The 21,095-nt window shown below is 39.7% G+C and overlaps 1 protein-coding gene across 1 annotated transcript in view; it reads left to right on the top strand.

The window, feature by feature from the left end:
* schip1 (schwannomin interacting protein 1) overlaps positions 1–21,095 on the top strand; it is an 809,528-nt gene that overhangs the window by 200,981 nt on the left and 587,452 nt on the right. The window lies entirely within an intron of this gene.

Here is a 21,095-nt window from a genome sequence, read left to right on the forward strand (position 1 = left end):
CCGTATCCCTCCCCAGTCTCTGTATCATCCTTAAACACTTTCACCAACCCCAATTAGACCCCACCACCTTCCCCTCCCTGGCATCTGCAACGACCGTTCCCTTCACCAATCCTTGTTTCACACCCCTCCCCACCGCTGAACCCCAGGTACCTTCCCCTGCAACCGTAAAAGATGCAAAACCTGTTGGTGCACCATCGCCCTAACCTCCAGTCCTTCCAGATGAGACAGAGGTTCACCTGCCTCTCTCCCAATCTCGTTTCCTGTATCCAGTGCTCCTGATGTGGGCCTCTCTACATCTGTGAGACAAAATGCAAACTCAGGGCACATTGTGCCAAGCATTGAAGCTGGGCTTTCAGGGGCCGACCTGACCTTCCAGTCACCGCCCGTTTTAATACCCCTCCCACTCCATTTCTGACATGACCGTCCCTAGCTTCCTCCATTGCCACAACAAATTGGATCGCAATTTGGAGGAACAACACGTCACCTTTCTCCTGGGCAGCCTACAGCCCGGAGGACTCAACATTGAGTTCTCTAATTTCAAATAACCTTCCTTCCCATCACCCGACTCCCTTCCCAACCCCTCCCCATCCCTTCCATTCCTCTAACCGATGCTTCCTTCCAGCTACCAACCGGATTCGTTTCTCCTATCAACCAACCAGGTCGTATCCTCTACTGTGTTGACCTATCCCTACCTCCCACCCTGCCCCCTCCACCACCCATAAGCATCCTCCACCACGCCCCCTCCACCACTTTATTCGCTGCTCTCTTTACAATCACTCACAGTCCTGAAGAAGGGTTACACCCGAAACGTTATCTTCTTCAACTCCCAATGCTGCCTGCCTTGCTGTGTTCTTCTAGCCTCCTACTTGTCTGTCTCCAAGTCTCACACTGCCATGAATTGGGTATGTATTGCCGTTCCTTCACCATCGCTGAGCCAAAATTCTGGAGTTCCTGATATACCACCAATTTAAAAGCTTAATCATCAACAGAATGACTGCACTTCTTCAGAGACGACTGACCATCATGTTCTCAGCAATGGCAATCAATAATGAAAGGGACCTGCAGATATCCTCCATATCCTGAGGAATGCTCGCCACTCTGACTGCAAGCAGTCCAATGGCTAATCACATTCTGTGTATATAAATACTTTGTAACATCCTTCTTAAATTTTTTCTTTAAATCCTGAGCCTGTAGTTACTCTGCTCGCTGTGCCGTTGCATCTGAAAATATTGTATTGAGTATATTTTCTTAGTTCTGTAGTATTTCATATACTTAAATGTTACATCTGAGACCTTTTTGGAGAATGAGGAAGCTCAAGCTCATCAATTTGGTCCTTATTATACTTCAATGAGACTCTTTGTGTCACCATTGTACCCGCTGCTTCGTTTTGATTAGCATTTTTATGTTGTTGGGACTAGAACTGTAAACAGTAATCTAAATGAAGCTGATTAAGGCACTGCACAGCTTCAGCAGAATCTCTGAGGATTTGAATGGAACAACTATGGCAGTTTCAACCCTGAATTCTGTTTGCTCCATTTCTTCACATTTAGTTATGGTGCTCCATGACTCAGCTAAAACCACATATAAGTCACTTTCAACTTCCCACTATTCAAATTCAATTACAATTTAGTTCCAGTATGGACAGTACCTTTAACATTAGACTTTACTGGTGTCTAAATATCTAAGATACAATCCATATCAGTTGTTGTTTTCTATAATTGTTGTTGAGACTCTGAGGATGAAATTTGTTGATGGCAGCCACACAAAACAGGTAGTAGTGAATCAGAGGTCTGTTTTATAGCTGAATTTTTCTTTTCTGCAATTCACTCAAGGAAGATTTCACCCCTTGTGTTATGTGCCATCTTTTAATTAGGAGAAAGTGAGGATTGCAGATGATGGTTTTCCAATGATGGGCTTATGTCTGAAACATCAATTCTCTTGCTACTTGGATGCTGCCTCACCTGCTGTGCTTTTCCACATTCTTGACATCTTTTAATTAGCTCACATTCATTGAGGCTGCAATTCCGGATCATTTAAGTCCTTTGGGTTTTTTTCCTATCGCTGTTAAAGGCAACTTCGTGTATCCTGTTGCCTTGCAGCTCAAGGCAACACTTTCAATGCATGAAAGATGTATATAACACTGAAGTAAATGAACAATATTGTATTGACTGGTGTTGCAATTTTATTCAATATTTAAAAGTACAGTATAAATATCTTTACTTTTGAGATCAGGGTAAGTAGACTAAAAGATTTTAGCTTAATTCACCCAGTGGCCTAAAAATATCAACCAGTTATGATGAATATTTCACTTCCATTTTAATGTTTACATCGTAAGCCTTCATCAAATGGAATTTTACTCCACCTAGCTTGTACTGCATTTCAGTGTAAGCAACGATTTATTGATACTTTAATATTCTTACTTTGTAATTTGATGAAAAGTGTCTGCAGTAATGTTTGCTAATTTGGATGTTCTGACATCTTCCTCAGCATCATTGCCCACTCTCAAGCAAACATACAAGCTTCAGCAATCACTTCTAAATGCATAGAGGTACCTTTTAATCCTTGAAGAAGGTAGCAACCAAGTTGGGCATTTTTTTCAATTCCCTTTGTCAAGTTACTACTGAATTTGCAGGCATTCCATTCCAATCAAAATGACAGCAGGCCTCAGGCAGATATTGGGGAGTATTAAATTTTGTTTTTCAATGTCAGTAAGAGGGTTTAGGCAGATGGCTATTACACACGTAGAATTTTAAAACAGTGCTTGCTCCATCACACTTCCCAATTCACAATCAGATAAGGTCTGATTCAGATATTGAGAATGTAGATACAGTTTCAGTTCTGAAGTCTCTATTTCAGCTGGTGATTTTCTGAAATGTTTCAGGTGATTTTATATAAGTTCTTCACATTGAGACACAGATGGAAGTGGCAAATTGGACTAAAACAGAGTGTCTGTTCCAGGTGGAATAAAGCCCTCATATTAATCTATACATTCTGGAAGATCCAGCAATCTAAATTGATTTCAATGGTTTTTGTGTACGGATTAAACAATGCACAAAAGGGAAGGCTTATCACATAGATATTACTGATCTCCCTCCTGCTGTCAGTAACATGGACAAAGCAATTTCAGTGCAACTCTCAGGGCTATGTGCATTTCCAGCTGTTACAAAATCTAAATTGAATTCAGCATATTCAAAACTTTTACCGATAAATGGAAATCATATGGTTGCACTTAATTGGCAGTAGTGAGAATAATCTAAACAAAAACATGAAGATTTTGGCACAGAATTGGTTTTGACAGAGCTGTTGGGAAGAAGTATAAAAGTAAGGGAACTGTTGCTGACATTAGTGAGACCGCACCTGTAGTATTGTGTACAATGTTGGTCCCCTTACCCGAGCAGGGATGTAGTTGCATTGGAGGCATTACAGATGAGGTCCACTAGATTGACTGACTCCGAGATGAGGAAATGGTCTTACCAAGAGAAAGGAGCGGTTTAGGCCTAACTCTCTGGAATTTAAAAGAATGAGAGGAAATCAAATCCAAGTATGTAAGATGCTAAAGGGGATTGGCAAAGTGGATGTAGAGAGGGTGTTTCCTCATGTGGGCTAACCTAGAATAAGAGGTCATAGTTTTAGGATAACGGGTAGCAAATTTAAAACAGAGATGAGGAGAAATTGCTTCTCTCAAAGAATCATTAATCTGTGCAGTTCACTAACCTAAGTACGGTCGATGCTAGTCATTGAGTAAATTGAAGGTGGGGATAGACAGGTTTTTAATTAGTAATGAGTTGAAGGGTTATGGAAAACAGGCCGGAAAGTGGAATTAAAATGATCGTATTGAATGGCAGAACAGGCTTGAGGGACTGTATTCCTGATGAAGGGTTTTTGTCTGAAACGTCGATTTTCCTGTTCCTCGGATGCTGCTTGACCTTTTGTACTTTACCAGCACCATACTCTTGACTCTAATCTCCAGCATCTGCAGTACTCACTTTCACCTTGAGGGACTGTATTGTCTACTTCTGTTCCTAGTTCTTACATTCTTAAATTGTATTTTTGTTCAGCCTGGTCTCCAGTGACAAATTTCCATCAATTTTCTGGAAAACTGAGTAGAATGTGACACAGTTCCCCAGAGTGGCTCAAAGTAAAGGTCATTTGTGATGTGGCCCTTTTCAGATCAGGAAATGTTTACTGAGGAACAGAAACAAGCACAGAGTGCTGAATTCCCTTTTATATCTGGTTAGTTTATTAGAATGAAAAATTACCAACTCCCTCCCCTGCTGCAATCTCATTTACCCTTGAGATCATCGGAACAATATGGAAATCAGAAGCTTTAATGCCTTGGTTGCGCAGGTAGTTCATACTGCTTTTGACTTGTTATGTGGGTCATGACATGAATTGTCACACAATGGTAACATCTGTAAAGCATAAATTTAACAAGCTGGAACAAAAGGGAATTTGGATAATATTTTAAGACTTGTGATTGTCCCCAACATTTCAAATGCTCACCATCTGGCTGATTTGTGCTCATACTAGGAATACGTAACACTCACAACTGTGAATAGTTAGGAGACATAGTTAGTAGGTTTGAGGATGACATCAAAATTGGTGATATAGTCAACAGTGAAAAAGGTTAGAGAAAGTGAGGACTGCAGATGCTGGAGATCAGAGTTGACAGTGTGGTGCTGGAAAAGCACAGCAAGTCAGGCAGCATCCAAGGCGCAGGAGTGTCGACATTTCAGGCATAAACCCTTTTTCAGGAGTGACAAGGGTTGTCTACGATTACAAAGAGATTTTGATTAATTGGGCCAATGGGCTGAAGAGTGGTTTGTAGAGTTTAATTTGGAAAAACATGAGCTACTGCATTTTGGTAAAGCGAACAAGGGCAGGGCTTATACAATTAATGGTCGGGCACTGGGTAGTGTTGTTGAACAGACAGCCTTAGAAATTCAGGTACATTATTCGTTGTAAGTGGTGTCACAGGTAGACAGAGTGGTTAAGAAGGCAGTTAGCATGCTTGCCTTCATTGTCCAGACCATTGAGCACAGGAGTTGGGTCATCATGTTGAGGTTGCACAGGACATTGGTGAAGTTATTTCTGGAGTACTGTGTACAGTTCTGGTCACCCTGTGAATAGGAAGGATATTATTAAATTGGAAAGAGTTCAGAAAAGATTTACCAGGATGTTGCCAGGACTAGAATTTTTGAGTTTTATAAGGAATCTTAGCAGGACTTATGCACTTAGTGGTAAGGTCCTGGGAAGTGTTGCTGAACAGAGACCTTGGAGTGCAGGTTCATAGCTCCTTGAAAGCGGAGTCTCAGATAGATAGGATAGTGAAGAACGTGTTGGGTATGCTTTCATTCGTTGGTTAGAGTATTGAGTACAGGAGTTGGGAAATCATGTTGCGGCTGTACAGGATGTGGGTTAGGCCACTTTTGGAATATTGTGTGCAATTCTGGTCTCCTTCCTATCTGAAAGATGTTGTGAAACTTGAAAGGGTTCAGAAAAGATATACAAGGATGTTGCCAGGGTTGGAGGACTTGAACTATAGGGAGAGGTTGAATAGGCTGGGGCTATTTTCCCTGGAGCATCAGAGGCTAAGGGGTAACTTTATAGAGGTCTATTAAATCATGAGGGGCATGGATTGGATAAATAGACAAAATCTCTTCCCTGGGGTGGGGGAGTCCAGAACTAGAGGGCACAGGAGTGGTGGAGGCCAGTACGATTGCAACATTTAAAAGGCATCTGGAAGAGTATATGAATAGGAAGGGTTTGGAGGGATATGGGCCCAGTGCTGGCAGGTAGGACTAGATTGGGTTGGGATATTTGGTTGGCATGGACATGTTGGACTGAAGGGTCTGTTTCCATGCTGTACATCTCTATGACTTTATGAGAGGCTGGATAGACTATGACTTTTTTTCACTGGATCTTAGGAGGTCGAGACATGACTTTATAGAGGCTTATAAAATCACGAGGGGCACAAATAAGGTGAATAGCACAGGTCTTTTTCTGCAGGGTGGGGGGCTGGGTGGGGGCGCGGGCGGGGTGGAATTCAAAACCCAGGGGCATACTTTTAAGGTGAAAGGAGGAAGATTTAAAAGGGACTGGAAGGGCAACTTTTTCTCACAGAGGATGGTTCAGATGTAGAATGAATGGCCAGAGGAAGTGGTACAGTTACAATATTTGAAAGATGTTTGGACAGGTATGTGAATAGGAACGGTTTAGAGGGATATGAGCCAAATGCTGGCAGGTGGAACTAGTTTAGTTTGGGAAACTTGGTCAATGTGGTCGAGTTGGACCACAGGGTCTGTTTCTGTGCTTTATGATTCTGAAAGCGACATGATGTAAATAGGCCACCTGATAACAAATGCTGTCTCAATGAATAAACACCACAATCCCCTCTTCACAAGCCCTTACCAAAGCTACGTTCAGCCTGAACTGACTTAACTCCATGTTGCTGCCAACTTTCCCATGGCTAGTCCAGGCCTGCTGCAACTGCCCCCTGTGGCAGTCCTGCAACTGACCTTCCATTTAGTCAGCAGGTCGTCTGAACAAGAGCTCGGCCCTTAGCAGATGGAAATCTCAAATGCAGGAAGGTCGCCATCTGCTGAGTAAGATGCAGTAAAGGCTTCTGTGACTGACTGGGTTGGCGTTGCCCCCAACTTGCCAACCAGTTGTTGGACCCACTGCCCTCCCACAAAATCATGGCCAAAATTCTCAGCAAGTCATGGAGTTGTGTTTGCAACATATGTTCTATAATTAAGGTGATGTGATTATAGATACATCATTAAAGTGGAACAAAACTTCAGGCTGGTGATGCTAATGTTAACTTCTTTGATTTTATTTGATTTTATTTCATAACATTTGTATTGTGGTTGATTCTGTATGTGGGATAACATCTTCATATTTTTAAAATATTTGGATGCTTTTATACAAGTGTAGAATTAAAAGTAAGTTTCAACAACAGTTGCGTATAATTGCTGTAATTAAAGTTATCTGATGCAGTTTGCAGTGTTTATACAGTCTGTCCACAGTGATCTGCCCTAAGGCAGATCCAGTTTGACATATGCGATTCTACCACTACTTACTAGGGTTTTAATTACTTGTCTCAGTTTTTATCTTTGACATATCTCCTCCTACAAGGATTGCAAACAAGACTAAAGGGTTACATCTTCCATCTTTATAATCCATCAAATGCAAGTTCACTATCTGGACATCAATCTCATACTCAGAGCTGGTGTCCTGGTCTCAGTTTACTGGATTCTCTGGAATGGGGCCCAAATACATTCCTTCTCACTGTGAGGCAGCAGTGCTATCACTGAATCACTGATCATGCTGTCCATCCATGCTTACCGTATTTTATGTCAGTCCAGTATTTGGAGACTATATTGGACTCACTGCTTCCATGACCTCAAAAGCTTTTATCTCCGGATTCACAGGACTTTGTTATTTTCTGTGCAGTGACTAGCAATAATTAAAATACTCCCATTCAGTGGTTCCCCCTAAGCTGGATAGCAGTGCTAAAGTTCTTGTATGTGCTGAATGTAGGTTGGCCCCTTTAAATTACTGCTCATGTGAGGCTGCATAAAAGGTTCCACACACTTCACTGAATTGTCCGTGACCAAAAACAAAGTTGCTGTTCACATCCCAAATTCTTGTCACAATCAACCATTTTAGTTTTAAATGTATTAATAACATCAAATTATTGCACCTCCCATAATGCAGATTATCCTACTTTAAAACGAACAATGAAACTACAATCTTGCTCAATAATCAGTTTAAGTTAGAGTAGTAGCAAACTGCAATATAGATACATAGAAGGTTTATTTTAGACTTTCAACTTAATATTGCAATTATTAGCAGTAAAAGCTGCTTCCAAGAGAGCCCATTTATTGAAACAAATCAGTTTGATTCTGATTTGGGGGTGCCGTTGTTGGACTGGGGTGGACAAAGTTAAAAATCACGCAACACCAGGTTATAGTGCAACAGGTTTATTTGCAAGCATCAGCTTTCCAAGTGTTGCTTCTCCATCAGGTGGTTGTGGAGTTTAAGATCATAAGACGCAGAGTTTATAGCAAAAGGGTGACAGTGTTATGGAGTTGCAATGGTATATTAAACAAATTTAGATGAAGTCTTTCATCTTTTAGAATGGAATACATTAGTTTCAGCTCTTTAATATGCAAATTCCAGAACTCTTTTTAAGTTACATTTTCAAGATAGCTTTGAGGCATTGTCTGAACTAAAATGACAACTATTGTTAGAAAAGTTAAAGTTATTTTGAGAATGTAACTTAAAAGAGGTTCTGGAATTTATATATTAAATTGGACTATAACCTGGTGTTGTGTGATTTTTAACTCAGTTTGATTCTGTATATTTTAATGAATTAGTTTGGGATTGGTAGGTTAGTTTTTTTTCAAGACCCTTTTTATCTAAGTCAAGAAGAGACTAAGTTCAAAATGTTCCAGCTGAGTCCAAAGGGTTATGGAAGCAAATATAAAACAGATGAGATTTACTCAAGTGAGTCAGAAACACTGCTGCATGACAGGGCCATCAGATTCTATCATGTAGTTTGTGGCAGCTTCCCCCAGAAAAATAAACTCAAAAGTCACATGACACCAGGTTATCGTCTAAGACGTTTATTTAAAATCACAAGCTTTTGGAGCACAGCTCCTTTGTCAGGTGACATGTGACTTCTGACGTTAACCATTCCAGTCCAACACCGGCATCTTGACACCAGAAATAGAAAAGAGAGTAGAAGAGAACAACCTGATGAGGCAGAAATGGAGGCATGGTGAAGTTGATTTAATACGGTTTGGATCAAGTTCAGTTTAAGAAAGCGGGAAAATGTTTGATGAGTCAAGATATAGTATTAAAGTCTAAAGGTGATGTACAGTAGTGTGTTTGTGGGAATTAAGTAATATATCCCCAGCTGTCCAGCACAAAAGTGAATCCAGCACCACCATTTTTATGATACTTCTGGAAGGGATACTCCAGTAAAACAGCTACATCCCAAAAGAGATTTTCATCAAGTTATTCCTGTTATAATTTTATATTAATTTCTTAAAATATGTTATTATTGTATTCCCTTTCTTCAAATTGATTTGATTTTCTCTCTTTTTAAGATTCTCTTTCAATCCAAGCATTGGATTGACATCAGTAAATTGCTTTCACATAGTAGCAGGTATCTATATAGCTAGCTTCACACCATTCTTTGATTAGGCAGGGTGGTTCTATACATGGTACTTAATTACAAAGCTTGTTGCTAATATTAAGAAGTTTAAGTACTTGGTAACTGGTACAAAAAAGACGAAGTAAGACATTTTTCTTTTTGTCCTGCTCGAGATTACTAGGCTCTAACTAAGTCAGTACATTCTGAGGTTCAATTTATTTTTCAGTTTGACTTTTTGTCACTGATTGTTTGTTTGAAATAATCATTCACTCATCTTTAACTCCCTCTTTCATTTATCTGGTTTGCTTTAGATTTGACTTGATGCTGTTAGTGTTGATTGAAATTTGCAGGAAATTGTGAGCCCTCCCCCATGACTTAGCAATGTTTTTATAAAAATATATGAAAAATCCAAGTCTGACTATCCACAACTCTCACTAATAATGTTCTTTTGTAAATTTCTGTTCCCAAAAATCAAAGCAAGTTTGATTATATGTGTACTGGTATTTTCTTTGCTCTACATAAAATAGCAGTTTGGTCTGATTTTAAATCCTCGCTTTTGTTAAGATACACACTCAAACCTCATTTTGTAGCATATTTTGTAAATGAGGCTTTTATGAAGAAAATAACAAAGCTTGCAGCTCAAACACTGATATGTGTGGAACTTCATAGTGTTTATTGTTGTGATGAGCCACTTGTCCTGTCTTCACGATACCTATCAAAGATAGTTTAATGAACACAGTCAGACTGTCATGCGTTTGGAATCTGAAATACATTTTCATATCTGGGGCGAGGGAGTTGATGAAGAAGAGATCAGTAAATGGAACTCATGGAGGTCACTGGGAGAATAATGGTTGATCCAGGATAAGCCAACAATGTACCATATTAAAATTAGATTGGTATGGACCCTTAGCAATTTGTTCAGCAATACAGACTAAGTACTGTGAAATATTTTGTTTGGAGCTTGACTTCCCTCGAGGCAATATGACATTATGACACGAGTAAGGTGACAGTCTGAACACTTGTGTCTTATAGCTTGGGGATTTTTGTATAATTAGGAAATGATTATATGAAGGTATGTGAAAATATCTGTCTAAGATTCAGAGCCAATGACAGCAACCTGAATAATTGCCACTCTAATTGGTTACTTATATAACAGTCATTAATCTTTATCACTGTCACCTTATGTATTTTATTTGTGTATCATATTTTGAAGGTCGCCATTGCAAGAACTTTTCCTGAGGGCATTTCTTCCGGAGTCTTTGTTTTCCCCATCTTAATAATAGTTTCAGTGCAAAGTGACTTTTATCTTGTCAAACCAATCAGAGTGTTGCATTTGTTGATTCTCTGGCATGTCACAGTATATGAATTGCTGGCAAAATAGGATCAGACCTGTAACTGCCATCTCAGCTTTCGGAAAGCAGAGTGTTTGCTATCACTGAATGAGGGGGCAGGTTTCATGGAGCACTTGACAATGACCTGGTAATGTATATTTATTAAGAGGTTTTATGCTCTTTTTATCACACCGTGCCATTCTAACTAAATTGAAGATTTAGCAGAAACAGTATGTTAGGAACCACAGGTGGTTGCCTTACACCACCAATTCTGTTTCACTGGCAGTTAGATGGTAGCCTGCTGTTTGCACGCTATTTCTTATTTTTGATACACCACTATGAAATCACCCATGTCACTGGTTGAATTGACAAATTACTGAGTGCAACAATAACGAAAGTAGGCGAAGGAAGGAAGAGAGAGAAGGATTGGCTTAAAATAGAGTTTGAGGGGGATCTTTTCTTGGTTAATAAACCAGTGCCAGACATCCATGTCACTGGTTAAGTTAATGAATTACAGGAAGGGCAGTGCACCTTATTTCTTTTCTGTTCAGTGATGCTGTTACACACCTCTGGATGTTTATATTTACTGCCACCATAACACCTGTGTTACAAATTAAAAGAACAATTGTCAATCATCATCCACTGGGACAGTGCAACTACAACAAATAAAAGGGATAGTTCTAAATTAAAATGGAATTGGATGCAGGAATCAAGGTACTCCAAACCACAGAGTGCCCATCTCTCTCTGAAAGCTCGATGGATACTGCATGCTCTTTCTCCAAGGGAACTATGGCCCCTTCCACCTTTTCTTAAATTTTGTAACCATTCTATTCAGAAATGTTACGATGCACCTTTGGAGTAGGTGGGATTTGAACCTGGGTCTCCTGGCTCAGGGATAATGACACTACTATATCACAACAGCTTTCTAAACTACTTGGGGCAACTGCTTCCACGTGAATCTTTTCAAGCATTATAAATCTCACTGGCGTCAGCTTAATAATGCTCATGATAAGAAGCCTTTAATTTAATGATGTTCTGTACAGTACAGAGGAGGATAGCTGCCAATCCTGTTTTACATTGGGAAATCCTGCTTCTGTATGGATTATCTCACCATGAATGTATTTTCGAGTTGCGTGCGCCATCTGTATTGGTACAATCTGTATATACATAACCAGAAGAAGAAAAATGGTCCAATTCTGCCCCCAGTGTGCAAGATTATATGCAAGAGTGAGTGGAGATTGGTTCAACTTGAGTTTTATTTGAAAGCTGGAAATGTGTTGCTGGAAAAGCGCAGCAGGTCAGGCAGCATCTAGGGAACAGGAGAATCGACGTTTCGGGCATTAGCCCTGAAGAAGGGCTAATGCCCGAAACGTCGATTCTCCTGTTCCCTAGATGCTGCCTGACCTGCTGCGCTTTTCCAGCAACACATTTCCATCTCTGATCTCCAGCATCTGCAGACCTCACTTTCTCCTTTTATTTGAAAGCCCCTAATTAGAAGGATTTGGATAGGATTTCCCAACTATAATGCCAAAGCACACTCAATGTTAATTTCATTGATATAGATTAGGTGCTAACAGTTGCTAGGTTATACCTTTGTAAACAAACTGATTGAAAGAGACAGCCAGATAATTGATTCCATCATTTCCAACTGATTGCTTCAAGTGGATTAGGTTATTATCCTTCAGGGTCAGACTCTGTGATCAATTTTCTGCTGCCTTTCTTTTCCACGTGAATTAGGTGGTTGGCTGATGAAAATTTTCAAACATAAGCCTTCTCACTACTTTCCAAGACAGGCCTGGAAATAGTTTAGCCAGCTCTCCTGCCAGAAACAGGTCTGATCATCATTGAAATGTTTTAATTTGGGTTCTAAACTGCATCAGGGATTCTATTGCAACTTTGGTCTTGAAACAAGGTGTTGTTGAGTCATGAAGTGTAACAAACTGTATGGTTCCTCTAAAACTCCTCTTCTAAACCTGAACAATCATCTTTCTCTAGCTTCTGTCCTTTGTGTAACCCTCATGCCTTTCCTGAACTAATCTGGTCCCTGAGAGTTAACTCCTGCTCCCTGTATCCTATTCCCACTCAACTAATAAAGACCTCATTTCCTTTCTTGGTCAATGTGTTAGTTGCTTTTGCTAACAGTTCTCCCTCTTAAGGTATTGTCCTTTTCTCTTTCAAAGCTGTAATCATTATTCCTATCCTCAAAAAAAACCCCTTGACTCCAAGATCCTTATAAACTAACACCACGTGCAACCGCTGTTTTCTTTCCAAAGTTTATGAATACGCTTTCACCGACTAAATTGTTGCCCATCCTTCCCAAAGTTCCATGTTTGAATCTCTCAAACCATGTTTCTTCTCACTGCTGTATCAAAATGACACTAATCAAAGTCCCTATTGAATCCGATGACTGTGAGGAAGATAAGTTATCTCTCCTTATCCTTCACAACCTCTCTCCAACCTTTGACATACTGGCAGCACCATCCTGCTCCAGTGCTTCTCCATTAACATCCAGCTTTTACCTGTTTCTGTTTGCATCTTTCTAACCATACCCAGAAAATTACCTGAAATAACTTGTCTTCATGATCCTCCAATCTCTCAATTCAAAAATGCTCATTGCTCATTTTCAAACCTCTCTGTGCCTGACCCTTACCTATTGCTGTTATCTCCTTAGCCATACAACCTTGTTTGAGATCTCTGTACTCGTCTAATTCAGGACTCTTTAGCCTCATCAGTTTATATCGCTTTATCATTGGTGGCTTTGCTTTCAGCAGTCTCGACCTAAGTCCTGAAATTCCCTTCCCAAACCTCTGCCTCTCTCAACCTTTTCCTTCGTGTAAGATGCTCCTTAAATCCTATCTCTTTTTGGTCACCTGCACTAATATCACCTTGTGTTACTCTGTGTCAAATTGTGCTTTAGATTATCCTTATGAATTGCCTGGGACTTTTTTTTAACATTAAAAATACTGTGTTAATAATGGGTTGTTGCTGTAATGTACCAGAAAGAGGTGGCATAGGACTGTTGTTATATTTTGTCACATTTGGTATTTGTATTAAATATGTCCTTTCACGTATTTCTCAACAAATTGCTTGAGTAAGTCTTCAGTGTAATCTGTGACTGCAATGTCGATGCAACTGCATCTGAGTTATCTCCTGGAATCAGTGTGCATCAGTATTGTTTCACTGTCTTCTGCAATCAGACAGTCTTGTAAAGAACTGGAGGATGAAACTGTTATCATTCCTTGCAGGGAAAGAAGTCTACTCTCTTTTTTTATGTGACTGCTCCTAAATTGCCTTGTCATGCTCACATTATCTCTCTGAAAATCAGAATTTCTAGTTTTAAAAGCCCAGTCACATCCAGAATTGCTTCGATAAGGTACACTTGAATTCTCAATGGAATTAAATCAGAGGACCGCTGCATGGAACTGTCTTGGAATCCCATTATTTAATTCCTGAAAATAGGAACACAGCAGTTATTTTCTGTTGAAAACCACACGCTTGTTTTTAAAAATATTTGCTTTCTTTCAGAAAAGGAGGTGCACAAATATAATAGTAAGGCACTGTACAATTTATTCAATGTGGCACAACAGAGTTATCCGTTCCGTTGTGAGGATAATGAAGTATAACAATGAGACTTACAAGCTTTTTGCAGAGATGACAATAGTCCCCTGTTTTGGTTAAGTCAGGAGAGCTTTTTGGCTTACTTAAACAGTTTGTGGTCTTATCGAGATGGCATGTTGTCCTTGATGTGGCTGGGTGCAAGGGACTTTTATGAACTTGTACTCTTATTCTGAGTTCATCTCTTCTTACGCGGTGGAGCATCTGGGATGTTGTGGCTTAGGAGACTAGTTTTTACTGCATGTTGGAGGATTTGGCACTTGCAAAACTACTAGTAGAGACTAGTTGTTGAATCTTCTTGGGCACAGCTTCCTAATGGTCCATTCTTGTGCTTGCCATTCTATTAATGAGTGCAGGAAGCTTCTGATGCTGAAGGTCGAATGCGAGGGCCAGCAGGTCTGATGCACCAGCAATCCCAACTGGAGATATGTGGGCTGCTGTGACAGGTTAGGGGCCATGAGGGTGCATTAAACTGTAGCTGTTTTCACTGGCCACTGCTAGTAAAGACCCTGGGACGGAGGACAAACCACTCCGTCTGGTCAGATATGGCCATTCTTCAATTCACACTGTCCCATTATTGGCGTACAGAAGCTCTAGATCTAATGGCCTTGTGGTCAACTGCAAGAAGGCCTCGCCAGTGAGTGTTGGTACTTGGCAGCACTGTGGGAAATTTCTAGTCATGCCACAAATCTGCCTAAGTTAGAGCCTTCACCACCTCTGGGAGCACCCATACTCATATGAACTCAATCCTGGGAAAGTCCTCTTATGGGAGAAATGTACTGGGGAGCTGTCCTAACATGGCTTCCTAATTTTCTGGCACTCCCTACCTTCAATCCCATCTTCATGAGCCTGGCAAAATCAAGCCCAGTATTTCCTTTGTCTCATTCTGATTTTGCATATTCCATCTTTGAATGTGTGCGTAATTCGTGGATTCCTCACACATCATGTCCGAACGTCCATGTTTCTTTGCTTCATTTTGATGTCTTAAGCACAAGAAGTGATATTTACACTAACTCTGTGTTTGTGAGTTGATTAAAGTTGACATTGGTTCTGTTGATGGACAGCCTATAACAGAGAAATTGGAGAACTGGGGGCTGGAGGATAGATCCATGAGCACTTCATAGATAATAGTGCTGAGGTAAAATTGGAAAACATTGCGCCAAATGATCTGGCTATGAGTGGATAAGTTGGTGAAACCCCTCCTAGCTGGATAAGAGGACAGGCATTGGAAGATGATTATATGGTCAACTATGTTGAGAGCTGTGGTTATGTTCAGAGTTATGTTCACAGTGACAAAGGGTTCATAAGAGTTAACTTAGAATTTCTGTCTTTTCACATAGTGTATATTTTTAGGGGAGTGAAACATATTATTTAAATGAAGACCAGAGGACTTCGGTTTATTCCCATATTTAATAGCCAAATAAAGAAATTGCTTTCTCAGAATTTGTATTTTATAAACATGTGGATTGTTGCAATTTTGTTAGAAACCACAAATTATGAAACAAAAGAGCTGGTATCCATAAATAGGAAATTTCACTCCTTGGTGCTTAGGTTAAAAAAAATGAGAATTGTTTAAAATGAAAAATTAATTATGCTTTAATTTTCTAAAGATAGGTTAGCTGGTGGAACAGAACCCTTTCACAAAAATTTTGCCTTGGTTTGAACAGCAAATCGAACTGTTAATGGTAATGATTTTACTGAATATCGTAATGTAGTCATCATGCAAAAGCTTTCTTGTGCTGAGAACAAAGAATGCTTATCTAAGAAAAGGGAGGCTGACTACATGTACAAAATACTCTGGAATGTAATATACCGTAGGTGACTATGAATTCAATTTATCACCAATAACTATATTGGAAACAGTGACTTTATACTTTACTGGCTTCCAAATAATCATCAGCATATAGCTTGAGCTGTATGATCTCTGAATCCGGCTAATCATTGTTTACATACCTCTTCTTGCAACAATGAAATCCAGTACTTGTGAAATGCTACAGTCCGGCATTGTTGATTGTTATGCATGGTGAATTAAAATTTAATTAAAGTTCCCTTCCTCTGTCCCTTCATGGCTTTGGCTGGTTTTAACTAGGTCAGAGGAAGATCAAAAGGCATATCACAGCATAAAATATCTGACAATTTATATTGTGTTGAAAAGCATGTTTGCATCCATAATGAGTGTGTCTGAGAAGAAGGTTACAATACCATCTTGTAAATGACATTTCAACTATTTAGCTCAGATGTTTTCACTCTTGTCGGTTGACCAGAAATCTGGATGGACACTTAAACAGACAAGCTGGCATATTTCAAGGAGTTTTATGCATTTGAGATAAACTATGTATACATCATTGCAATAAACTCTTTCTGACTGGCAGTAAGAACATTGAAGATAAAATATAAGTAGGCAGAGAAGACCATTAAATCAATCAACCTGATCTGCTATTCTATAAGATCAGACTGAACACATCAACTCCACTTTTCCACTTAATCCCAATATCCTCTGATTCCATTTGTGCCCACACATCAACCAATCTAACTTGTGATATACACACAATTGTAATTAGAACTCAAAAAGGTTCGCAACTGCCTGAGTGAAGAGATATCTTATCCTCTTTGACTTAAATGACCTAAGCTTTACTGTGGGACTATGACCCCTCTTTTTCTGCTCTGGAGTCAAAGAAAGAACTTTTCATTGACATCCCTGCCAAGCTTTCTTAAAAACAAACATGTTCTTACATTTCAATGAGTTTGCCTTCTATTTTTTTTCCTAAATTTTCAAGAATACTGACCCATTTTTCTCAACCTCTCCTCATAGGACAGTCCTTTCATCCCAGGAATCAATCTAGTGAATACTTATTGCATCTCCTCTAAAGCAATATACCCTTTCTTGGATTAATACACATAGATGTTACCGCAAGCTGTGAAAACAGTCAGTTTCAAATGGGTAACCTCTGCATGAGGTGATTCCTGATGAAGGGCTCTTGCCCAAAACACTGATTTTTCCACTCCTTATATGCTGCCTGACCTGCTGTGCATTTCCAGCACCCCACACTCAATTCTGCATGGGGTGTCCCAATGCACCATGCAAGTTGGAGCAGTCTGTAGTTATTCTGCATGAGGTGGCCCTTGGTACTTCCAGGTTGAAGAAACACAACAGACTAAATGTTTTCAGCTGTCACTTGTTCCATCTAATGCCACCCAAACTTTAGTCTATGTAAGGTTTGCGAGCCTTAAAAATCGCCATATAGTCAGAATAATTATCTGTTGGTGAAATTTCCATTAAAACAGTGAACAAGTGTAAGGGTCAGCACTGCATGGGTAGATCAAGTGTTTCTCAAGTCTGCCCCGTTATTGTAAGATGGTCAGGTGCATGACATATACCAATGAGCTGAATGGAAAACATAAACCAAGGCATAAACATGGCAGACTTTGTCCTAGGCTATTTTGCAGATATACAATGGGTTCCAATTTCAAGGAAGTAATGTTTTAATGCTCACTGGGGACAAAATTGAGGTAAAATAAAGCAGCAATGCATCATAAGTACAGTAAATGTTGACATTTTTATCAGTTTTGAGGTCTTAGCCATTTTAGAGGCTAGAGTTCAGACAATTAAATTCATTCTTTATCTTACCCAGAAATTGGCAAAAGGCACAGAAAGCAAAGACTACAATCCCCCATAGCACCCTGGCTGTAGTACTGAAGACTTGTCTTCAAATACATCAAACCCTTATCCCAGCTGTTCCCATACAGTTACAGCACTGGCATCTTTCTGGCACTGTGAAAAATTGCTTAGGTATGTCCTGCCCACAAAAAGTAGGACTAATTAAATCCAAACAATTATTGCCTCACCCATCCACTGTCAATCATCAACAAAGTGATAGATAGTGTCATCCAACCTCCAGTCAAGCAATTCTAGTTTCCTTCCTACCAGAAGGATGTTGTGAAACTTGAAAGGGTTCAGAAAAGATTTACAAGGATGTTGCCAGGATTGCAGGATTTCAGCTATAAGGAGAGGCTGGATAGGCTGGGGCTGTTTTCCCTGGAGCATTGGAGGCTAAGGGGTGACCTTATGGAGATTTATAAAATCACGAGGGGCATGGATAGGGTAAATAGACAAGGTCTTTTCCCTGGGTTGGGGAGATCAGAACTAGAGGGCATAGGTTTAGGATGAGAGGGGTAAGATTTAACATGGACCTAAGGGACAATGTTTTCACGCAGAGTGGTGTGTGTATGGAATGAGCTGCCAGAGGAAGTGGTGGAGGCTAGTACAATTACAACATTTAAAAGGCATCTGGATAGGTACATGAATAAAAAGAGTTTAGAGAGATAGAGCAAGTGCTCGCAAATAGGACTAGATTAATTTAGGACATCTGGTCAGTATGTTTCCATGCTGTACATCTCTATCACTCTATGACTTACTTAGCAGCAGTCTCGTCTGGCTCTGACTTCTGTCAAAGAGTTACTGAATCTTTTTTTCTCTACATATGCTGCTAGACCTGACGAGTTTCTCCAGGACTTTCTGTTTTAGTTGTAATCTGTTCACTCCTGCTCAGTTTTGGTTCCACAGGGACATTTAGTTCCTTCTCCCCCCTTACCATGTTTGTCCAAACATGGAGAAAATAACCGAATTCCAGAAGACAGATGAAAATGGCTTCCTTTGACATTAAAGCAGCAGTTAATCAAGGATCCGAACCAATTGTCTCCATCCAAGCATCTTCAGCTGCTTCATGAATAATCTTCCCTTCGTTATATGGTCATGTATGAGAGTATTTGTTATTGATTGCAGTGTTAGTATTGTTCACAACTCCTCAGATACGGAAGCAGTCTGTATCCATATGCAGCAAGAATTGGACAGCATTCAGGCTGAGAACTGCTCCCTGACATTCATGCCACTGAAGTGTCTGGCAATAATTCTTTCCAATAGTAGAGTATTTAATCATCTGCCCTTGACATTCATATATGTGTGTGTATGTATGTATGTATATATATATATATATATATATATATAGGCCCATTATTGACAAGAAACTGAATTGGACCAGCCACTTACAATCTCAACAAGAACAGGTAAGAGGATATAAATTCCCTTGAAAGTAGCTTGTCTCCTGATTGTCTCCACACACTATCCTTCCATGGAACTTTATCATTATTCCTTTTCTGTTGTTAGATCACAGTCCTGGAGCTGTCTCTTAACAACATAGTTGGTGTATTTACTTCTCGAAAACAGTGGTGGTTTAAGAAGAGACTTCTGCACCAAATTCTCATGCGTAGTTAGGGAGGGGGAGTAAATGCCAGCCTAGCTGCCCAGACCCTCATCACAAGAACAAAGAAAACAAAAGATCCTTAGTTATTGCAGCATATGTTTTCACAGTTTTTACATGTCACCTGACACCTCACTCGAGTGTCAACTCTTCATGTAAGTCCAGATAATGAATGTTATAAGATGTAACCTTCTCCTCCTGACAGGTTATTCTTAAGATATGAGAAACAATGTGATTATGCTGAGTTAAAATTGAACAGCAGTATTAATGCATTCATGACCAATAAGTCTATTAGCCGGAAATGCATTACGTAGCAGTTATACACAGAATCACACTGTGACTAATCATTGTCAATCATTGCATTCTTCAGAAACTGACCAAGCTGGTTGAATGGAACCCAAACTATTTTATACTGTGATCTTTATACTATTCTTTCCAATTCAGATGTGATGTTCAGTTGACAGGACACGATACTAACTAAATCACCTTGTGCTATAGTTATCAAAGAAGTATCCTGTTCTTTGGTTAAACTATAATATTAAAGTACATTTTGGTGTACAACTGTTTCAATCTTCCTTCTGTAATTTTTCATCACTGTTAGATGGTGCAAAAGTGTTTAGATTGTTATTAGCACAAACAGCAGAGGTCTCTTTGCGTACATTTCTGGATTACTGAGATGATTAAACTATCAGAAGAACCTCAAATTGCTAACTTCCTGTAAGTTGTTGCCAGGTGAGTTAGTAACAAATAGACAGAGAAACTCAGGCTTTAAGAAACACATAAAAATGCACATTCTTCATTGAGTTGCAAAAGAACACAATCACTGACTTCATCAATCACGGTCAACTGTTCTATTGTTCCTGCAGCTTTTACACCTCTTCGACTAACTCAATTTTTGGAATTCTGTTTTCTAATTGTTTTCAGAAACAGTTGTTTTTGGCTCTGTCCAATTTCATTCCTTGACAGTCTTACCAAAACTTGGGCCAAGATCTTCATGTGTTTAGATTGCCAGTGGCTAGATGTTTGACCCAAGCTCTGACTTGTTGGACTTCGGGATTTGCATGTGAAGTTCAACTTCGGAGGGACAATTTTCTCAGGGGGCCTTCTGAAAGAGTTTCTCACTCTGAATCGGAGTCTAATCTTAGTTACTTGTATTGTTGCCCAAAAAGTGTTCGACAGGAAGGTCCAGGTTTAACACCTGAATGTGTTGATATACAGTTGAATGCTCTATCACTTTAACTTAATGAATGTTATAAAATGTAACTTAGTCTCCCTCTGATTCTCCCTTGAACCCGAACTATCCCTGCTGCCCAACATCCATAAGACCATAAGACCATAAGACATAGGAGTGGAAGTAAGGCCATTCGGCCCATCGAGTCCACTCCGCCATTCAATCATGGCTGATGCGCATTTCAGCTCCACTTACCAGAGTTCTCCCCGTAGCCCTTAATTCCTCGAGACAACAAGAATCTATCAATCTCGGCCTTCAACTGGACTTCATTGAGTTGTAGAAATGAGTTGAGTTGCTATAAATGTGTTTTGCTTATTGCTGATGTCTTTTCGAAGTGGATTGAAGCCTACCCTCCTCCTAACGCTACTGCTGAGACTGTGGTGAAGATTTTGTTTAAGGAAATAATTCCCTGCTTCAGTATACCTGCGTGCATTAGCTCGGACAATGGACCACACTTTGTAGGTAATATTAACGGAGAACTCTGTTCCCAGCTTTGT

Source organism: Chiloscyllium plagiosum, chromosome 13, assembly GCF_004010195.1.
Source record: "Chiloscyllium plagiosum isolate BGI_BamShark_2017 chromosome 13, ASM401019v2, whole genome shotgun sequence".
NCBI lineage: Eukaryota > Metazoa > Chordata > Chondrichthyes > Orectolobiformes > Hemiscylliidae > Chiloscyllium > Chiloscyllium plagiosum.